Raw genomic sequence first — 21,178 nt, forward strand, 5'->3', positions numbered from 1 at the left:
CATAATCATTTTTGCTATCTTTTCTGAAACTTTTCCAATTCTAATATGGAGAGATTAAGAGGTTTACTGATGCTGATGATGTTGTTTGCTGATAAGCATATGCACTGTATTCATATTTGCAAAAACAATGCAGTACTTTAAATAAAACACATATTTTGTCAGATTCTTGTATTGGGCCCACCTCAGCAGAATTTGAACATCTGTTTCAGTTTACAAACTGCAATAGACAAAAGTGAAGTCAGCCTTTCAGGCATCTCAGAGAAAGGAAGGCAGATTGTGTTTGATAAGGATAAAACAAGACAGAGACCCAAAGGAGACAGAGTGGTTTGCTCCAGGTCTCTCACACTGAGACAGCTCATGGTACATATTATCATGACTTCTGATAAGGCTATGATTGATAAGAATGCGTGCTTGTAAGTTTTCTTAAGCTTATTTTTATCAGTCTGCAGCAGCAATAAGTCAACTGAAAAGTTTAAATAATAATAATAGAGCTTCTGTATGATCCATTTCATTTCATGTTTCTTATCCTGTAAAATTGTTGCTTTTTAAACAAGGCTATAGACCAGCTCAGCAGGCAAACTCCTGCTGGATTTTGTGAGTACAAGATTTGGCTTGTAGCATTCTCTATGGCTGCACTTAAATAAATCCTCTATTTTCACAGCCTATCTGATAAAGGTATGACACCCAAGAAAAAAATCAGCTTGTTAGGTGCTAAGTTGTTTTACCTCATTATCTGGGTTTGTAGAAAAACATTTGAGCCACAACCCTAGGCTTAAAGATACTATAGTCCTCCACCATCTTTGAATGTCTTCTGGAGCTTTCAGCTTTGTAACATGGACATATACTGAGCAGACAGGTTGTTGAGGCTTTTTGTGAGAGGCCAGCAAAACATGTTTCTTTGATTTGGTTTATTTGTAAAATTAATGTATACACATTTCATGTACTGGAAAAATTGTTATTCACACTGAGATTGTATTCCCAGATATGGGTATTAATATAGCAAAAAAAATTCAATCTTAACTAAAACTCTTTATCTTAATTAATCTGATATCTGTCCCCCAAATTATATATGTTTATAAAACACATTTCAGTGTATCATTTTTACTAGTCAAGAAAGTATCTGAACAAGCTTTGGAAGGTCCATTTATAGATAGTACCAGACTCTAAACCTGTCCAACATTGTTTTACCTGCTAATAATCTGCCAAATATTTTTGGGCAATGAATTTACAAAGCATCTTTCCTTGCAAAATTGTAAATATATACTTCCAGATGTACTAATTTAAGAGTTATCTAATTCAGTTATATCGATTAAGCACAGAGGAAAACCTTAATATGTTACTCAGCATTGGTAGCAAAACACCTGTTTTTTTTTTTTTTTTTTTTTTTTTTTTTTTTCCAAGAACAAAATGATTTATGTAAATACAGATGAGAGATATTCAAAACACAAGTCTACCAAGAGATACAGACCAAAAATATGATTGGCTTCTGTGCAGTTTAATGTTCTGACTAGTTTGGTCTTCACCTGTCAGCATTTGCAGAAGAGACTGAAATTCAGACATTCAATATTCAGATTCTCATTTTTATCATTTTTTGCACCAGAATAACTATTATAGGGCAAAATAAAACAAACAAACAAAAAACAGGAATGACCTTATTAATACAATTTCTAGAAAACCCTCATTTTACAAGATTGTTTACAGGAAATATGTTTTATTACTGTGTAAATTCAGAGTTTCACCCAGGGCTGCGGGTGTAAAATCGTATTTTCTTCCTGGGTGCAGAGACAAAGGGTACGTCTAGACTACAGGCTTTTGTCGACAGAAGTTTTGTCGACAGATACTGTCGACAAAGCTTCTGTCAACAAAGTGCGTCTAGACTTCATTCAGTTCTGTCGACAAAGCAAGCTGCTTTGTTGACAAAACCCTGTAGTCTAGACACAACCTGATGCAATAACACCTTCTGTCGACAGAACTCTGTCGACAAAAGGCGTTATGCCTCATAAAATGAGGTTTACCAGCGTTGACAAAACTGCTGAGTTCTGTCGACGTTATGTCGACAGAACTCAGCGGTAGTGTAGATGCAGGTAAAGTTTTGTCAACAAAAGTCCACTTTGTCGACAAAACTCTGTAGTCTAGACACACCCAAAGTCTTTTAAGCCACGTCTACATGGCAATTAAAAATCTGCAGCTTGCTCATGCCAGCTGACTCAGGCTTAAGGGGCTGTTTAATTGCCATGCACACATTTGGGCTCAGACAAAAGTGCAGGCTGTAGGATCGTGTGATGGTCCCTGAACTTGGACTTCAGCCTGAACCGGATTGTCTATACTGTGATTAAACAACCCCACGAGCCTGAATAAGCTGATAAAGGGAAGCTGAGAGTTTTTATTTGCGCTATTGCAGTGTAGACATACCTTCCGACACCCTGAGACAAATTATCTCTAGCAAGACCTCTCTGTCAGTGCCCAGCAGTGCTAATCAAACTATTTTAATTAAATAACTATGGCTTTCAGGAATTTTGCAATGGTATTTTTAAAATTAATTAATCACTTAGTGTGATGAGTTGTCTTTTGGCACTTCTTGCATAGCACCCTAACGTCCTGCTATATTCCACCTCCTTGGTGTTTTTAAAAAGAGTCTGCATGGAGCCAGACAAGGGCTGGGCTTTCAAGAAGTAATCCCCTGTTCAGGGGCAACCCAGGAAACTACTTAGAAAGGTGACCCTAATTAGAGCCAATGCCGTAAAAGAATGCATCATGGAATGTTTTGCTTCCAGTGAGGAATGAGGGAGTTGATATGGATTATGCTTGCTGCTTGTAAAAGTGGATGGAACAAATATGGTTAAGACTTTTGTTACCGTGGCCCAACCAGGTAAACTTGACCCACATAGAGTGATTAACTAGAGATGCAGATCACAGCACTAATCTTTTCTTTTGTCATTCCAGCACTACTATACCAGTGGGTCACATGAAACACCCAATAATCATAAAGCTGAGGTTACCTTAGAGATGACTATCACAGTGCACACAGTAATTCACAAAAGCAAAACATGGAAATTAGGGCAGCCTACCAGAAATGAGTACCTGTTTCATTTTGTAATGCTGTATTTCCCTTACGTTGAGTTTGCTAACTGCACAGATAGTGTATCCATATGCTTTATTTCAGGGAAGAATGCCATAAAGCATCTCTGATGATTAGGTGTTCTCTGTAGTACATCTGGAAAAATATTCTTTATGGGTCTGTCCACACTGAACACTTATTTTGAAATAAGGTATTTTGGAATTTATTTTCCAAAATAGCTTATTTCGAAATAGCGTGTCTGCACACAAAAAGCACATCAAAATACCACTTAGCTATTTCAAAATAGCCTGTCCACACTGATTGGACACTATCTTGCATTTAAGGCCACCCAGAACCACTTCAGGCAGGGCATCAGGACAGCAGTGATTTCCTGGAGCTGCTGCCTGAGGCTATCTGAGATGTGTGCTTAAAGAGACGCCCCTGTACAGCTGTTTCTCAGGTTCTTCTCCTGCTTGCCTACCTCTCGATGGGAAAGTAAAGTATATATCCTGTGTGCTTTGGTTGCCCTGTTGGACACCACAACACTCCCAACTATGGAGCTGGAGCTGCCTCCAGGCACACTATAGCCCCTATCATGCTGCAGTTTATGTAGCAGTTTAAGCAGGCTGCCCTCCTGGCCCTGCAGGAATGCAACCCTGAGCTCATTGAGGAGACCCCCAACATCTGTCTGGGAACACAGCCCTTCCAACTGTACCCCACTGTGCACCACCACTTCTGGCAGCTGGACACCAGTTCCGACTGGTGGGACCAGCTCGTTATGGAGTGGTGGGAAAACCAGCAGTGTCTCTAGAACTTCCACATGGAAGGAGACCTTTCTGGAGCTGTGTGCCTGGCTCGTCCCAGCCCTTGTGCAATGGGACACCCAAATGAGACCTCCCATCCCCCTGGAGATATGGGTCACCATTGCAATCTGGAAGCTCGCAATGCCAGACAGTTACCAATCCATTTGGGAGCCAGTTCAGCATGGGGAAGTCGACCGTTGGAGCCCTCATCATGCAGGCACTCTCAGGCTGTGGGAGGGGCGTGTAGTGCTGGAATGAGAAACCCTAGGGAAAGGGGGAGTTGGGGGGGGGGGAAGATCACTTCCTTGGGTGGATCTCCAGCCTGTCCTCACACAACCCTGCCAGAGGGATGGGCTATGTAGCAGGTGGCTCCTGGTGTGGTTGGGAAGGGGAAAGAAGGGAGCTTGGGGACCTCTCAAGGACTCTGTTATCTCTGTGATTCTGTTTGGTTGTTTGTCTCCTTCTGCACGAGGTGAGGGCCATCAACACCATCATGCTGTGCAGGGTCTTCTACCTCTGCGATGTGGACCCCATCGTTGCCGGCTTTGCCACGTGGCCTTCCCCAACTGCAGAGGCTGGGGGTGAGGGGGAGCTATTGACAACACCCACATCCCCATCCAGGCTCCCGATCACTGGACATCTCTATACATAAACCACAAGAGCTAGTTCTCCATGGTCCTGCAGACCATCGTCAACCACTGCAGGCAGTTTACTGACATCTACGTCGGGTGGTTGGGGAAGGCGCACAATGCCTATGTGTTCCTCAATTCTAGTCTCTTTCACAAGATGGAGGCTGGCACTTTCTTCCCCAAGTGCACCATCAAGTCTAGGGACTTGGACATGCCACTAGACATCATGGGAGATGCGGCTTCATCATGAAGCCCTACACAGGACACTTTGACACAATCAAGGAACGATTTAATGCCAGGCTGGGCAGGGACTACATGCAGGCGGAGTGCGCCTTCGGGCGTCTCAAGGCCCATTTCCAATGCCTCCTGACCCAGCTAGATGTTGGAGAGGGGAACAATCCCCAGGTGGTGGTTGCATGTTGCGTGCTCCACAACCTGTGTGAGAGAAAGGGGAAGCGTTACTCCCTGGATGGGGGGCAGAGGCTGGCCTTTGAACAGCTATTCACAGTTGCCATCCGGGGTGCATTTCCGGGAGGCCCTGAGGGAGAGTTTCTCACAAGGACCCCAGTGACACTCTTCCCAGGGCCTCCCCATTAGTGGCCTGCACCTTGCCCCTCTCCGTCTTTCCTTCCACACCTCTCCAATCCCCACTCCACTCCTCTCCCTTGCAGAGACAATAAAACAAACTGTTTTGGAAAAAAATGAATTCGTTGGTTATTTATTTGGGGTAGAAGTAACTGGGAAGAGACCGAGGCTAAAACCTGGAAGAGGGGAGGGGAAAGAGTAGGAGAACCTTGGAGGGGGAGAAGGGAGCTGGAAAGAGGAGGAGGGATGAGGGGAGGATCAAGGCTGGGGTGGGAGTGGCGCCTGGCTCAGATGGTTCCTCCACCTCGTGTGAACCTTGGTGAGCACTGTGGGGGCAGGGAGTCTAGGGGGAAAAGCAGGAGAGGGGGATGGAGCAGGGTCAGGAATGGGAGGAGGGGAGGGGCTGGCTTAGGAGGAGGGGCAGAAGTGGCAGCAGGAGTGGTACCTGCTTTTGGGTGGGTGAGGAGACTGCATCGTCATGCACATGGTGCGGCTCTGTTGCAGCAACTCTGTCCAGGTCTCTCTTCACCACTGCATGTCCTCCCGGAGCCTGGTGCAGCTCCCTGAGCATGGAGATGTGCTCCCATAGCAATTCTTCCTGCGTTCTCTGGCACCTGTGGTCCCCCCAGAGTTGGGTGGCTGCCTCATGTGGTGCTGGCCACTCCCCTCTTGCAGATAGCCCAGCTGGGGAGAATAAAGAGAAACAGTCAGTCATCCCTGGAGACACTGTCCCTGAAGCCATGCTTTCATCTGCGAGATGAGACCAACATCTCTTGGGTCAGATGAAGGTGATTTCCTGGGATCAAGGCCATGTGTGGCCTGGACAAGCAGGTGCTTTCTTACAGAGGCCCAGATGCCCTTCTCCCCCATGTCCTGGAGAAGGCTTTCCCCTCCCCCATGTCCCAGAGTCAAACAGGCATGGGAAGTTGCTGGACACACCAGGATCCTGTGGGCAGGAGTGGGGGCCTCAGGCTGGCTGGGATTGCCTCGGTGCCACTCACACACTGGGTCCAGCAGTGGTGGCATCCCAAAGGAAGAGAAATTGTATCCCTGGCTGCTGGGGGAAATGGGGTCAGGGTGTAAGGGGGCAAAGTGGGGTGTGAATAGCAGATGCACCTGGACCTGGCAGCACTGTCCACGGGACTGGGTGCTGCCTGGAGTGTGCAGGAATGCCAGTGCACTGTGGGTGGCACTCCAGAGTCTGTGTGTATGTATGTGTCTGTGTCTGTGTGTCCTTGTCTCCAGCCTTCTGGGGCTGTGTGGCCCAGACTGCCACTGTACTTGCATACAAATGCATGGACTGCAGCACAATTCCCCAGGCCAAGCAGGCTGAGTGAGGAGCACACCTCAGCCCCTCACCACCTGCCATCTCCACCTTGTCTGTGTGAGGCAACTAAGGTCAATCACCTGATGTTCCCTCCCCAGCCTCAGAGGAGACCTGGGACACATCCAGACTGTGGGGTACCAGCTCCAGGGTCACTGAGGTGATGTTGCTGGCTGCGTTGGAATCTTCCTCTTTGTCTTCTTCCTCCTCCTCATCATCATCTCTGTCTCTGGCCCCTGGGTGGGGGAGGATGGGCATCTCCAGCCCCGAATCAACCATGAGAGGTGAGGAAGGTGGCAGGAGTGTGTTTCTGCCCCAGAGCAGGAACTGTGCTCCCTTGCTCTGGCATATGCCTGGCCAAGATCCTTCACTTTCATTCGGACCTACTCCTAGTTCAGAATGTGGCCAGGTTATCAGCCATGCAGCCATAGATATTGGTGTTGTGCCATCTGGAGCGGAGATATGGAAGGTTTTCCTCCTTGCCCCACACCTCAATGAGGACCAGGATCTCTGCCCCAGACCAGGATGGCATACACCTCTTTAACTGCCTGTCAGGCTCCTGGGAGTCATTAGACTGCTCCCTGAGAGCAGGGGAGGGCTCTTGGGGAGATTGAGGGTCAGCAATGATGGCCAGATGATGTGCTGTGGCAGCAGCAGTGTGGGTGGAGGGCCAGCTTCCTGCCACAAGCCCTTTGCTCTGTGACTGCAGCTTTAAGGGCTATAGGGGAAGAGGAACTATAAAGTCCTGATGGGTGTGGATGGAGTGGCCAGCTACTCGGGAACAAATCCACACAGAAACATCTTCTGACCCCCGGCCACAATTGTTCTATCTGCTTCTCAAAATCCATAAACCTGGACACCCCGGACATCCCATCATCTCTGGTATCGGCACACTCACTACTGGTTTATCCAGCTATGTGGACTCTCTTCTCAAACCCTAAGCAACCAACACCCCCAGCTATCTCCGAGATACTACTGACTTCCTAAGGAAACTACAAAACATCGATAACCTCCCCGATAACACCATCCTTGCCACCATGGATGTAGAAGCTCTATACACCAACATCCCACATGAAGACGGATTACAAGCAATTAGAAACACTATCCCAGAGGACACCACTGCCAATCTGATAGCAGACCTGTGTAACTTTGTTCTCATCCACAATTATTTCCAGTTTGAGAACAACTTATACCTCCAGATCAGCGGCACAGCCATGGGTACATGCATGGCCCCACAGTATGCTAATATCTTTATGGCTGACCTAGAACAACGCTTCCTCAACTCCCGTCCCCTTTTGCCCCTTTTCTACTTACACTACATTGATGACATCTTTATGATCTGGATGCATGGCCAAGAAACACTGGAGACATTTCACAGAGATTTTAACAACCTACACCCCACCATCAATCTTAGCCTGGACCATTCTAAACGAGAGATCCATTTCCTGGACACCACAGTACAAATCAGCAATGGAAAATTAGACACCACCCTCTACAGAAAACCCACTGACTCATACAGTTGCCTACATGCTTCCAGCTCCCATCCAGAACACACCATACAATCCATCATCTATAGCCAAGCCCTTTGATACAACCGCATCTGCTCTAATCCCACTTACAGAGATTAGAAACTTCAGGATCTCTACCAAGCATTTATAAACCTCAACTACCCACCCAGAGAAATAAAAAAGCAAATTGAAAGAGCCAGACGAATACCTAGAAACCATCTACTTCAAGACAGACCCAAGAAAACCAACAATAGAACACCACTTGTCATCACCTACAGCCCCCAACTTAAACCTGTCCAACACATTATCAATACAGCCTACACTGGAACAAGATACTAAACTCCAAGAGGCTCTGGGAGACAGACCCATAGTCTCCTATAGACAACCACCTAAACTCAAGATGATTCTAACCAAAAACCACAGGACATACCACACCAATACCAACCCTGGTACTTTCCCTTGCAACAAACCCCGTTGCCAGCTTTGTCCACATATTCACTCTGCTGATACCATTACTGGACCTAACCAAGTGAATTATAAGATCAAGAACACATATTCCTGCGCATCCAGAAATATAATCTATGCTATCATGTGCCGAAAGTGTCCGTCTGCTATGTACATTGGACAAACATCTCAGACATTTCGCCAAAGGATTAATGCCCACAAAACAGATATCAGACAAGATCACAAAGAAAAAACAGTTTCTTGCCATTTTAACCAGAAAGGACATTGTCTCAATGACTTGATTACCTGCATCCTACTTCAAAGGCCTTTTAAGACTACACTTGAAAGAGAATCCTCTGAACTGTCATTCATGCTTAAATTCAACACTTTACGCCTAAGTTTGAACAAAGACTTTAATTATCTTACCCATACCTCGCCCCCCCATCCCTCTTCTGTTCTGAAATTTGATTTGTCCTTTTCATATGTGTTCATTTTTTTAATTGTATCCTTTGGTGTATAAGGTTATGACAATTTTCTTCCACTATTTGATCTGAGGAAGTGGGTCTGGCCCACAAAAGCGCATCACCTAATAAACCATCTTGTTAGTCTTTAAAGTGCTACATAGTCCTGTTTTCTGAACTGTAATAGTCTTGGCCTTCACAATATCCTCAAGCAAAGAGTTCCTCAGGTGGATCTTTTTCTGGCCCCTTCCACATGCATGCTATACCAGCTTTGACTTCCTTAAATAGTCTAAGTTAAATCATTTAGCTTGGTGTTTATTATCCCACCATTACAGCACATCTGCATTTGACCTGCTAACTCCAAGTTCAACAGAGTGTATTCTAAAGTAACTGCAGTAAAATTAACATTTGACTCTGCAATACCATCCAATATTTATCTGAACATTTAACTGTTGAATTCCTACTACTGAACTTTGACTCGAAACAGCTTCCCATCTTCATCATATTGTTCTACAGGTGATCTCAAAGAACTAGTGCTGGTTTAGGGGTGGGGATGCAGGGAGAGACCCATCAAAGCTTACAGTCACTAACATACAAAATACTTTTCTAGACATTTTATTAACTAACTTCATTGGCAAGCAAACCATATACAGCAGAGCAGCTTACAGCTCTAAATAATTAACCTAACAGAGAGTGCTAATACTACATACTTTTATGAATACTCCACTGATATTTTAAGGAGAAAGGGGTAGGAGCTGCATAACAAAATGTAAATAAAATCATAATCAATGTCCCCTTCCACTTTAGCACTACAACTGCTACTGAATAGCAAATAAACAGACACCAATAACAAATCTTAAATGTTCCAGCTACTACTCCCACAGCAATAAATCAAATCCCAAGTAAGTCACTTTTACTCAGCTGACAGAGACTCATAGAACAATGCGCTTACAAGGGACCACAAAGGTAATCTAGGATGTAGGATTTGTTGTGTCTAAAACACCAAAGACAGCTGGATACCCAGCCTCTTTATGAAAACCTTCAGTGAAAGAGCAGCCTCAACTTCCCTAGGCAGTTTCTTATATTGACCTGGTGTTCTTCCAGTTAGGAAGGTTTTTTTCCCTGAGATTTAATCTAAATCTGCTATGCTGTAGTTTGAACCCATTGCCTCCTATCCTGTCCTCTGTAACAAGAGAGAACACCTTCTCTCCATCATTTTTATGGCAGTCTCTCAAGTATTTGAAGATTGCTATGATGTCCTCCAATAATCTCCTCTTTTCCAAACTAAGTATACCCAGTTCCTTTTTAGCCTTTGTTCACATGACATGCAGTTCCATCCTTTTGATTATTTTGTCACTTGCCTCTGTATCCTTTGTAGTTTCTCTGTACCCTTTTCTATACCTTGGTGACCAAAATTAGACACAATGGCCTAACCATCACTTAGTAGAGTGGTACTTTCACCTCCTATGACTTGCATGCAAGGCCTCTGTAAATGCAACCCAAAATTGGCCTAGCTTTGTTTGCATCATCATTGTATTGCATTGTTATGATATACAAGCACAGAATCCAGCAGCAGCAGCTGGAGAAGCTGGAGACAAGCTTTTACATTTTGTAGAGAAGCTGATAATATATTTTGTAGAGAAATGAACTGTGATCTCCAGGGCAATAGGCAATCAGGTACTAGAAGCTGCAGATTAGAAAGCTAAGCTACTTTGTTCTCATCACATCCCCATCTCATATCACTTCCAGCTGGAACTAAGAGCCTATTTTCATAGTTTCACGTACTTGCCTAGAGAGTAGCAATGCATACTGGATGGCCTCTTGTTATAATTCTACAAACTAAAAAGTCATTTAGGTGATGTTCTTGTTTGTCCCTCTCTGTTAACTGTGTTGAGACTCATAAACATTCTTCTGAAGAGCAAATATTTCACTACTTTGATGGAAGTGATGAGTATTATTAGCACATTTTCATGCAGAGAATACAATCCGCTCCCCCCCGCTCCCGAGGTCTTTACTTCCAGCCTTGTTTCAAACTATACAAGCAGAACAAAGGGTTGGTTAGTTGTTAGTTTTTTTGTTTTGATTTTGGTTTGGAGATTTCCCAATGTTCAACTGATCATTAAAAGTTCAAATGGGATTGAAAAGAGGGGAGTGGAGCTCTAACAAATTAACTAAGATGCTTTTCCTATTGACTTCTATGAGTGGGGGGTACGGTTACACTGTGCAGGGTTTTTTTGGAAGAAGTATGCAAATAGCACTAGCATTCGCATACCTTCTTCTATTTTTTTCCTGGAAGAGGCTTTTCAGTCGTTTGGCCCCATCTTCACAGGGACAAATGTCAGAAAAAAAACCTCTTTTGAAAACTCCTTCTTCGTAAAACGAGGTTTATAGTGGCTTTCAAAAGGGGGGGGGGGGTTTGTCCGACATTTAGCCCCATGTAGATGGGACCAAACGGCGGAAAGGCCTCTTCTGGGAAAAAAATTGGAAGAAGTAGGCAAATGCGAGTGCTATTTGCATACCTCTGCCGAAACCACCCCCCACACACATAGTGTAGCCATACCCCTGTAGGAGACAGGCCAGAAAGTTGGTGGGTTGAAAGCAGTGGTTGGGGAAGGAGAATAGAGTATTGTCTACTCTTTAAAATTCAAGCTCTTGGGGCTTGGTCATAAGATGCTGAAAATCAACATAGTTTCATTGAAATCAATCCTCTTAAATTATCATACAAACATAACAACAGTTACTCACTATTACATTATTTCTTGCTTAATCCCTTTCATGCCCCCTCTTTGAAAAAACAAAAATAAAAATAAAAAGACCTAAGCACACAACACTTCTCATCAAGTAATCATTAAATCATTGACTTTGCAATTTATAAGCCAAGCCCCGCTATTTGGAGGATGTGATAAACTAAAAGTCATTTGGAAAAAAGTTAACAAGAAGATATTTTTGTCCATGATTTTAAAACTTTTCTGATTTTTTTTTCTTCCAAACTTCCCAGAAACGTTCAACACAATAGGTGAATCTAGATTACATCCCTCTTTCGAAAGAGGAATATAAATGAAGGAAATTGAAAATGCCAATGAAGTGGAGATTTACAAATCTCGCACTTCATTTGCATAATAGCATCCGATCGCTTTTTCAAAAAAGGGGTTTTTGGGAAAAAAAAGCAGCCTAGACATGATTCTTTCTGGAAAAAAAACTTTTTTGAAAGAACCGTTACTCCTGAAAAAATGAGGTTTACAGGGTTCTTTTGAAAAAGGGTTTTTTTTTTTTTTTAAAGAACTGTATCTAGATTCAGAGGGGTAGCCGTGTTAGTCTGAATCTGCAAAAGTGACGAGGAGTCCTGTGGCACCTTATAGACTAACTGAAGTGTAGGAGCATAAGCTTTCGTGGGCAAAGACCCACTTTGTCTACATGCATCTGACAAAGTGGGTCTTTGCCCACGAAAGCTTATGCTCCTACACTTCAGTTAGTCTATAAGGTGCCACAGGACTCCTCGTCGCTTTTGTATCTAGATTGCTTTTTTTTTTCTTCAAAAAACTTTTTTCAAAAAAGTGATCAGGCACAATTATGCAAATGAAGTGTGAGATTTGTAAATCTGTGCTTCATTTGCATTTTCAATTTCCTTCATTTACATTCCTCTTTCAAATGAGGAATGTAGTCTAGACGCATCTATGAGATGCATATGGAATTTCAGGGGCATTGAATTCCCCTGGGGGATGTTCCTGGAAGAGAATTCTGCTGAAAATTAAATGCAGAGTCAACCTTAATCACAGAGAAGCTACTGGTTCATTATAAACTCAGTACTGTTTCAGTGGGGAAGAACATAAATACTTCCAGCACATGTATTTAATACAATATTTTTGCCAAATGATGCTACCATTCTCTTTGTTTATGGCTTTAAAATTTTTTATTTAAATTGGAACACAAATATATCACCTAGTTCCATGCTCATCTTCCTTGTAAACACAGGCACTATAGGACACAAAGCTTATCCCAGGCTAACTGAGAATTTTTTGCGAGAGTTCTTTGTTTAAAATATTGATATCAACTTAGAAGAAGAAACCAGGTCTTGCAGTCTCCTTTTCACCTCTGATATAATGTCCACCTTAGAATGCAAGGGGAGGCTCAGCCGCAGTGCATCCAGTTCCACTGCACAGCACTGTGCTTTGTGCGGCCACAATTTGATCCTGGAACCAAAGGATCATCCCAATGCAGCTCTTTAATGATGATTGCTGATTTCCAAAAAATAGCAAGTCAGGAGAAAAAGAGATCTTGCCCTTTGACTGTTCTTCAATTTATCTGCCACAACATATTTCCCGGGTCTTTCATTTGAAAAGTGGTATGTCTCCCCCTGTTTTCTCACTTACATCTCTGCTTTTTCTAATTTATTTTGTAGTTCTTTCTCTCCTTATCTCAACAGTTTCTGAAGACTGTGGTATCTCATTAACATGAAATTGGAATTGTTAACCTCCTAGTCTCAGTATTTTTTCAAGGCTTTCAAAGAATGCAAAGATATAATTACACACTCATCAACTTTTAGAAACCTAGAAGAATCCTTAACAAAGCTCAATACAGTTGGGCAGTGAATTAGAACTGGGCAATAAAATTTAGTCTCATCTAGGCTTCATCATACTGAAGAAATGTTCAAAGTATTAGCCCGAATGTTCTCATCTTGGGGCCATGCAGTTTCAACTCAAAGATTGAGGTGAGTGTATATAAGGGAGTACGGATGAATTGTATAAGAAAGACTTTCCAGAATGAGTCTTTTAGGCTTTTCAGAATCATTATCTTGGACATACTACTTATTCACTTATAATAGTAATCCAAGGTAAATCAAGACCCTTGTGGCATTATAGAATCAAAATAGTGTTATCAGAACTGCAGCTGTAATGCAAACACACCTCCAATTGTTGTCAGGTCACATCAAACCTGGGACTTCTCAAGCTTAATGCACAACCCCCTACTGCAGTGGGATGGGGAACCTTTTTTAGGGGCGGGGGCGGCTGACCCACAGAAAAATCAGTTGGAGGCTGCACAAAAGAGGGAAGAAAAAAAATCCAACTCAGTGATAGAGAAACATAAAGACACTCCCATCATTCTCCTTCCAGAGCAGAGCCTATGGGACCTGGGCTAGTAGATTTTGTGGGGAAAGTGCCCCCAGACAGCATCTTACTGTGCCAGCCAAGGGGAAGGGGAGCAGCAGCACACAGAGCCACTTCCTCCCCTCACCAGACCAAGCCTGTGGATTGGATTTGTCTCTGCTTGCCTGACTCTGGACCCTGAGATTCAAAGCTCCTCTCCCCAGAATGGGGAATCGGCGCAGGTGCTCCAGTCCCACAGTGGAATCTGCAAGAGGGTAGCCATGGGGTTGGAGTGTCAGTGTGGGCACCCCAATGCTGAGGGGTAAAACTTGAGCGTCAGGGGCCAGATCCAGGCAAGCCGGGGCCGCATCCAGCCCCTGGGCCTTGGGTTCCTCACCCCTGCTCTATTGTGTGACCTAAAAGACACTTCTTCCTTAACCAAGGCTCTATCACATTCCTCGATCTCTGTCTGGTCATGCCACCACTAGAGGACAGAGTGCCATACTAATTCAGCATGGGCTACATAGTGTTAGCTTCATGATGAGCTAGTTTGTGGCTTTTATGTCAGAGTCATATGTAGAGGGTGCTGCACAGCTGCATCTCCTGGAGCACCAGCGCAGAGATTGTGCCTCTCTCTAAAGTCCCTTCTGGGGGTGCTCCTTTCTCATGACAGTCAGTCCAGTGGAGCTATGTCTGCACTGAAAAGCAATGGGGCTTGAACCCTGGATCACAGCATGACTCAGATTTGGACTTTCCAGCCCCATGTGATCCTGGAGCTTGGTGATAAGCCTTGAGTTAATGCAATTTGAATGTAGACAGAAAGTGGTTTAGGACTGGGTCTGAGTTCAAACCCTAGGCTTATATTGCAGGGTAGACATATGGGCTGTGTCTAGACTAGCAAGTTTTTCCATAAAATCAGCTGCTTTTGCGGAAAAACTTGCCAGCTGTCTACACTGGCCATTTGAATTTCCACAAGAACACTGACTTCCTACTGTAAGAAATCAGTGCTTCTTGCAGAAATACTATGCTGCTCCCATTCGGGCAAAAGCCCTCTTGCGCAAATCATTTGCGAAAATGGCGATCGGGGCTTTTTTGCGCAAAAGCGCGTCTAAATTGGCACGGACGCTTTTCTGCAAAAAGTTTTTTTGTGGAAAAGCGTCAGTGCCAATCTAGGCGCTCTTTTCCACAAATGCTTTTAACGGAAAACTTTTCCGTTAAAAGCATTTGCGGAAAATCATGCCAGTCTAGACGTAGCCGAGCAGTGTGGCACTATGACTCTAAGCTGAATTTACAGGTAGCAAACACCCAATATGAGAGGAAAATAAAATTGGAAAGACCATAGAGAAAGAAAAAGATTAGATATCCACACTTCAGAAAAGTAAAAGAAGAAACATTATGAAATAATATCTACAAATATATAAAGGCTAACTATGAACAATACATAGCATAGGTCTCTGAAAAATAAAAATGAAAGATAAAGTTGATGCCTTTAATAGAATTATACACATTAATTGATGAAGGAAACAGTCAAATATAAATGTATGTTTGTAGAATTTTTGATACAGTACCTCATAAAATTATACCCATCTAGTTATTTTCAATTGGGTTGGCTGAGATTCCTGTCACAGGACTGATGGCTCGAAAGCTATAAACACAAATCCTTATAAATGGAAGCATATTGTTCTAAGTGAGCTCTCCTGAATACCTCAAAGATTGGACTTAGGTCCATTCTTACGTAATATTTTCATTCACATTTTGGAAGGCAGGGGGAAACAGCATATTAATAACATTTGCAGAGGATTCTAAACAGAACATTTGCAAATCAGTGATAGTGGAATAATGCAAAGAATCATAATCGTTTAGGTGAAAAACATCAAAAATTCATTAATCTTGGAAAGAATCTATAAAGCTATAATGATAATGTAATTGAAATCAGAAAAAGTTTTAAGGGATTTATGACTATAAAATGCTTGTTGATTTGGGGAGCATGCTGATGCACTGTGATCTATGAAAAGATCCCGAAATAATAAAACTAGATAGTGTCAGCTTGTACTGATGGCTCTGTGGCCTGCCTTTGCTAAATGGCAATGAAATAAGTGAATACCAAAATCATGCTTAGAGTTATTCTAAGATATCACTGAATGCTCCTGCACTTGTTAACCTCATTTTCTCTTTCCATTTATTACACTATTGTCATAATTTGGGCCATGATCCTGTAACTGACTCCACTACAGACAGACCTCTGCAGCACTGAAGAGTTCTCTTCACAGGGTCAAGATTCTGGAATGGATACTCTTTCCCACAGGGCTTGTCTCTTATTATTTGGTTGCAGAGTTCTCAGTGTAATGCAGGCCTATTCTGACTCATGGGTGCTACTGTCATACAAATAATTAACAATGATAACAAAGGAACAATATCCACTCAAGTCTTTGATGGAATTGTTCACAGCACATTAATAGAAAACCAGCTGAATATTAGACAGAATACCCTCTCAGCAGACTCAGAGCATTAAGTAGTCTGCTCTGTCTTCCCTTGCATTTAATAATCAGAACCTGTACTTTCTATATTTAACATGTGTAAGAAGTTCTGAGTATAAAATATATATGATAATGATTCTGGAAAGGTATTTCTGAAGTTAAGAAGGAGAGCGTAATGTGCTGAACTTTAAGACTTATTATCATCACTGTCTCACTACCTTGGTGGAAGTGTTGTCTCTTTGGTGTTGCTGCCAGTCATTTCTAAAAACTATTACCTCTTTTGTCAACACACAGGCCTATGTGCTTCTAACTGTATCACAATGTGAAAATAGAAAGGGCAGGTCTTCACTAAAAAGTGATGTCAGCCTAAGCTGAGGAAGGAGCAAACTAGTTCTCTAATACAGAGATTAAGAAAGGCGATACTTTCCAGCCTCTTCCATTCTGGGAACCACTACGACTTCTCATTATCTAAAGAAATTCTTAGTAGAACACCCACACATTTAGCAATATGGAAGGAGTGGGGGAGCTGCAACTCCTAGTAGAAAAGCCCATGTCCTGAGAAGAATTAAGCCCAGCTAATTGCATGGTGAATCAGTAGCATAGAGCTGTGATGCTTTTTCAATAGGACTGTGTGTCACTGTGTCACTCCACTGCCTCAGTGACAGAAAGACTTACTACTGCTAAATGGGTGTCAGATCCCACTACCACCCCATCTGTCAGTCACCCAATCACCTCAGAAGCTCTGCCAACCTTCACTTTGCCTTGTAGGTTAACACTTGGCATACCCAAGCCTAGGAGTGTCTTTGAAGAGAGGACCATAGTAGCATCCAACCCACACTCACTCACAGAAATTACCAAATTTGCTGTCTCCAAAGACACATCAGCTTGTTCAGTTCAACTGAGGATTCACACAGCATAATACCACAGCATGGAGACATATTTATAATAAAAAAAGGATATGTGTATTAATAAAGAGCAGAAATGAAAAAGAGACTGAGCACAGAAGATGGAAAGCGAATTGGTTATAAATTGAAACAAAAGTATAACGTACTTCTGGGAGACTAAATCTTAACAGGCTAGGACACCTCCTCCCCCTACCCCCCGCTCATTGACACTAGATTTTCATCCTCAAATTCTTTCTGCACAGCTTGCTGGTTTTCAGTCAGGCCAGGATCCAAGATGATTACAAATCACCCCCACCACCACCATACCTGTTCCTCAATAAAATGCATAATTGGGGTGTTGTTCTTGCATCCCCCTCATTATAGCTGAAATTTATTCTTGCTGCTTGTTCTCTAGTGTTCTAGCACCAAGTTGCTTTCTCTTCCCCATGTTAACTTGTATTTCCTGTTTTACTTCAACTACAAATATAGTTCCCATTGTATCTGCTTACAAGGCTTAATATACTTACAACAGAGAAAGCTATCTTTCCTCCGGTCTGGAAGAAAACTTGTTTGTCCCTTTGTTTAAAGTATAATACCACTAGGCATACATAATTGCTCATGTCATGTCACAACGTGCATTTCAAAATGATTTTAATAACCAGTATGTTATTGTCTTTCATTTGTTATCATATAAGGCAGTTTTTGCATGAGTAGTATGATAGCCATGCGATGGGTGTAGTGAATTTGTCAGGCCTGACAGGAGTTGTTGTTACAAGGGAGTGAACCCTTTGTCAGTTGGCACTGAGAGGTTCTTTAGATCATTTGAGCATCCTGTAGTTAGTGGTTTAATTAAAAATGTTAAAACATTTAAGTTAATTGCCATTTAATAGAAAAACTGCAGTTGTGGTTAGCTGGGTTTTTAGAAAGAAGAATGGCTATAAAGTTAAGAAGTGCACTGTATTCACTCTAGCATCAAAAATAGCTAATGATATTTCCTGATTTACAAGAATGTTAGTTTGATCTGTAGTTAGTTACCACTAACTAACTAACATCACTAATCAAACAAGACTCAAAAGAATGGCATAAGTTTTGATGCTTAGTTCCTACATTCTGCATTCAAATATTGTAGACCTCCTTGAGAGCAATCTACCAAATGCCTTAATGCACGTCATAGTTCTTGCAAATGTAAAAAGGAATGTCAGCAGCAGAACAGATAAATTATATATAAGAAATTCTGTCTCTTCAGGAGAAAAAGAGAAATAAAACTAGACTAGACAAAGCATCCCCTGCAGTGGGCCCCAGGAGAGGACCAGATGACCTAATATTTCTAGCTGATCTTTTGTGTCTAGTATCTATGGGACACTTTTAGTGTTTTATTTTTAGACACAGAATATTTTAATAAAAATGTTCAGAATTAAGCTGCAGACTCCACTGTAGTTTGTATTGCCTGAGCTCCCTGATGTCTTAATATTACAGGAAAAATTTTTACTTTTTTATTATTCTGAACAGCAGAACTCTTCTTCTCCCCTCCCACCGCCCCATATTATGAGAAAGTGCAAAAAATAAGGCATAAGACCTGCTTTGAAGGATATTATTTAATCTCTTTTCAACAAAGCTGCTGCAACTTTGCCAGTAGCAACTGTTTAGACGGTATCTGCTAGCATAATTTCCCTGGCCAATGTGGACAGGGATTTGTATTCTGTGCATCATTCTGGCCAAACCATAATATAAACTTCCTCCTCAATGCATGTTGTGGAAAAGAATCCTCTCTAGTGACCAGGAGGACCATGCTCATCACTGTGGGGAAAAAAGAATGCAACTTACCATTTGCATTTGAGGCTGAATAAGCTTCATCTGACTTACAAAGGAGAATAGACATATATTGAAGCTTTTTATAAATATGCTCCAATCCAGTGGATGAAGATCTCTGAAATATATTTTAAAGGAACCACCTCAAAACATCTTTCCAATTTCTGAAATTATTTTTTAAATATGTTCCAAATAAGCTAGTCATTAAGCTATACAATTATACGGTAGTGTTATCACACACACACATACACTCACACTCACACACACTCACACACACACACACACACACACTATTCATTTTATGTAGTAAGCTTTTTTAAGGGAACAAATATTGATGTTACCCAAATTAAGGCTTGTTTGGACGTCATCTAGATCCCTAGAGTTTTTGTTTCAAAGTCTGTAGCTCTATCAGATCAGATTTCATGGGATGAGGTTAAAGAGGTAATTGCCTCTTAAATTATCAAAGATCCCCAGAGAGAGATAGTTTATGGCATAATTTTATGAAAATGTAGCAATATCTCAGCAAAAAAAGAACAAATATGTAATTATGGTTCTTCAAAAAAGATTTTTATGGTGCTTTGCATACTTGGGGATAAAATGGACTCTAAGAATATCAAGCTGATATTCTTGCTGAATAAAAGTTACAGAATTTTGATGTAAGTGTTACTTAATAGCTAAAGTATCGGAAAACCAGTTTCAAATTATAGAGAAACTAATGTGGACATTAAAGAGTGGAAATATCTGACCTAATAAATTATCATAATTAAAAGAACAAAACAGTTCTGGAATGTCCCATTTTAGGTTACTTCTGGAAAAGGCTATTGGGTATGTTCAAATTAATATTCAAACTCGCATATCTATATAAAGTAAACGTCCGATAATCTGGCACCTTTGGGACCCAGGGGCTGGATTATCGGATATGCCGGAATATCTAGAGGTACTTCAGAAGGAGGGCTGTGAGAGGTCGGGGGTGGGGGTTGGCGGGGAATGGGATGGCGTGGGGCGAACCCTCCGCCATTTTGCAGGGAGGCGGGGGAAACCCCGCGCAGCCGCCGGCAACAGGCCAACTGGGGCTGCAAGCGGCAGCGGTGACTTGGGGAAGCGGCGGGGCAGAGCAGCTGGGGTGGTGCCAGGTTGATCCCGTAGTGCCACCCCTCACTCCCCTGCTCGGCGCCAGGCAGCACCCAAGCTGCTCTGCCTCGCAGCTTCCCTAAGTCCGCCGCTTATCAGTTTCAGCAGCAGCAGCTGTGCGGAGCAGAGCACCTGGGGTGCTGCCAGGCGCCAAGCAGGGGGGTGAGGGGTGGCACTACGGGACCAACCCGGAATCACCCCAGCTGCTCTGCTCTGCGCCTCTTCCCCAAGTCCACCACTGGTCAGTTTCAGCAGCAGCAGCAGCGGACTTGAGGAAGCGACGTGGAGCAGCTCTAATTGTCCGACTGGCACTCTGGGTTCCAGTTGGTGCTGGACTATCGGGAGTGCCGGACCACTGGATGCCGGACAATTGGAGGTTTATTGTAGCTCCTGACCCCACATTAATTCACGTTGTATTTGAGCATAAAGCATTTGGATCAGATTTTGGCCCCAGGCTCCTGTATGCCATTCTGCAGATTTAAGGAGCTTGCATCAGTCTTAGGAAAATTCCCAGAGGGAATGTTTACACTGCAGAGTTTTTCTGGAAAAAATGGCCGTTTTTTCAGAAAAACTACACTTACGTCCACACTCGTATTGAGTTCTTTCGACAGAAAGTTGAAAGAATGGAGGTTTTTTTCTGACAGCAATAAACCTCTTTCTATGAGGAAGAAGCCTTTTTCCGAAAAAGCTTTTTTGGAAAAAGGCATGTGTGGATGCAGAAGAGAGTGTTTTTTCGAAAGAAGAGGCCTTCAGGAAAAAACACAGGTGCCCTAGTGGCCACTCCATCCACAGTAATCACAACTGAAATATGAGATAGCATCCAATGAATGTGGATGCTACCTTTTGAAAAAGCAGATCGCTTTTTCATTGCGCTTTTGCTGTGTAGACGTTCTCTTTCAAAAAAAGCTTTTCCAGAAGATCTCTTACAGAAAAGCTTCTTCCTAAAGAATCTTGCAGTCTAAATGTAGCCACAGTACCGGA

The 21,178-nt window shown here is 42.7% G+C and overlaps 1 long non-coding RNA gene across 1 annotated transcript; it reads right to left on the bottom strand.

Annotated features, from left to right (window-relative positions):
* Positions 1-1,065: 1,065 nt before the first annotated feature.
* Positions 1,066-17,698, bottom strand: LOC142826533 (uncharacterized). The gene is made up of 3 exons (XR_012900729.1): positions 17,585-17,698; positions 5,521-5,759; positions 1,066-4,925 (listed from the first exon to the last, which is right to left on the bottom strand). It is a non-coding gene; the product is annotated as an uncharacterized LOC142826533 (long non-coding RNA).
* Between the last annotated feature and the right edge of the window lie 3,480 nt (positions 17,699-21,178).

This window comes from Pelodiscus sinensis, chromosome 1, assembly GCF_049634645.1.
Source record: "Pelodiscus sinensis isolate JC-2024 chromosome 1, ASM4963464v1, whole genome shotgun sequence".
Classification (NCBI taxonomy): domain Eukaryota; kingdom Metazoa; phylum Chordata; order Testudines; family Trionychidae; genus Pelodiscus; species Pelodiscus sinensis.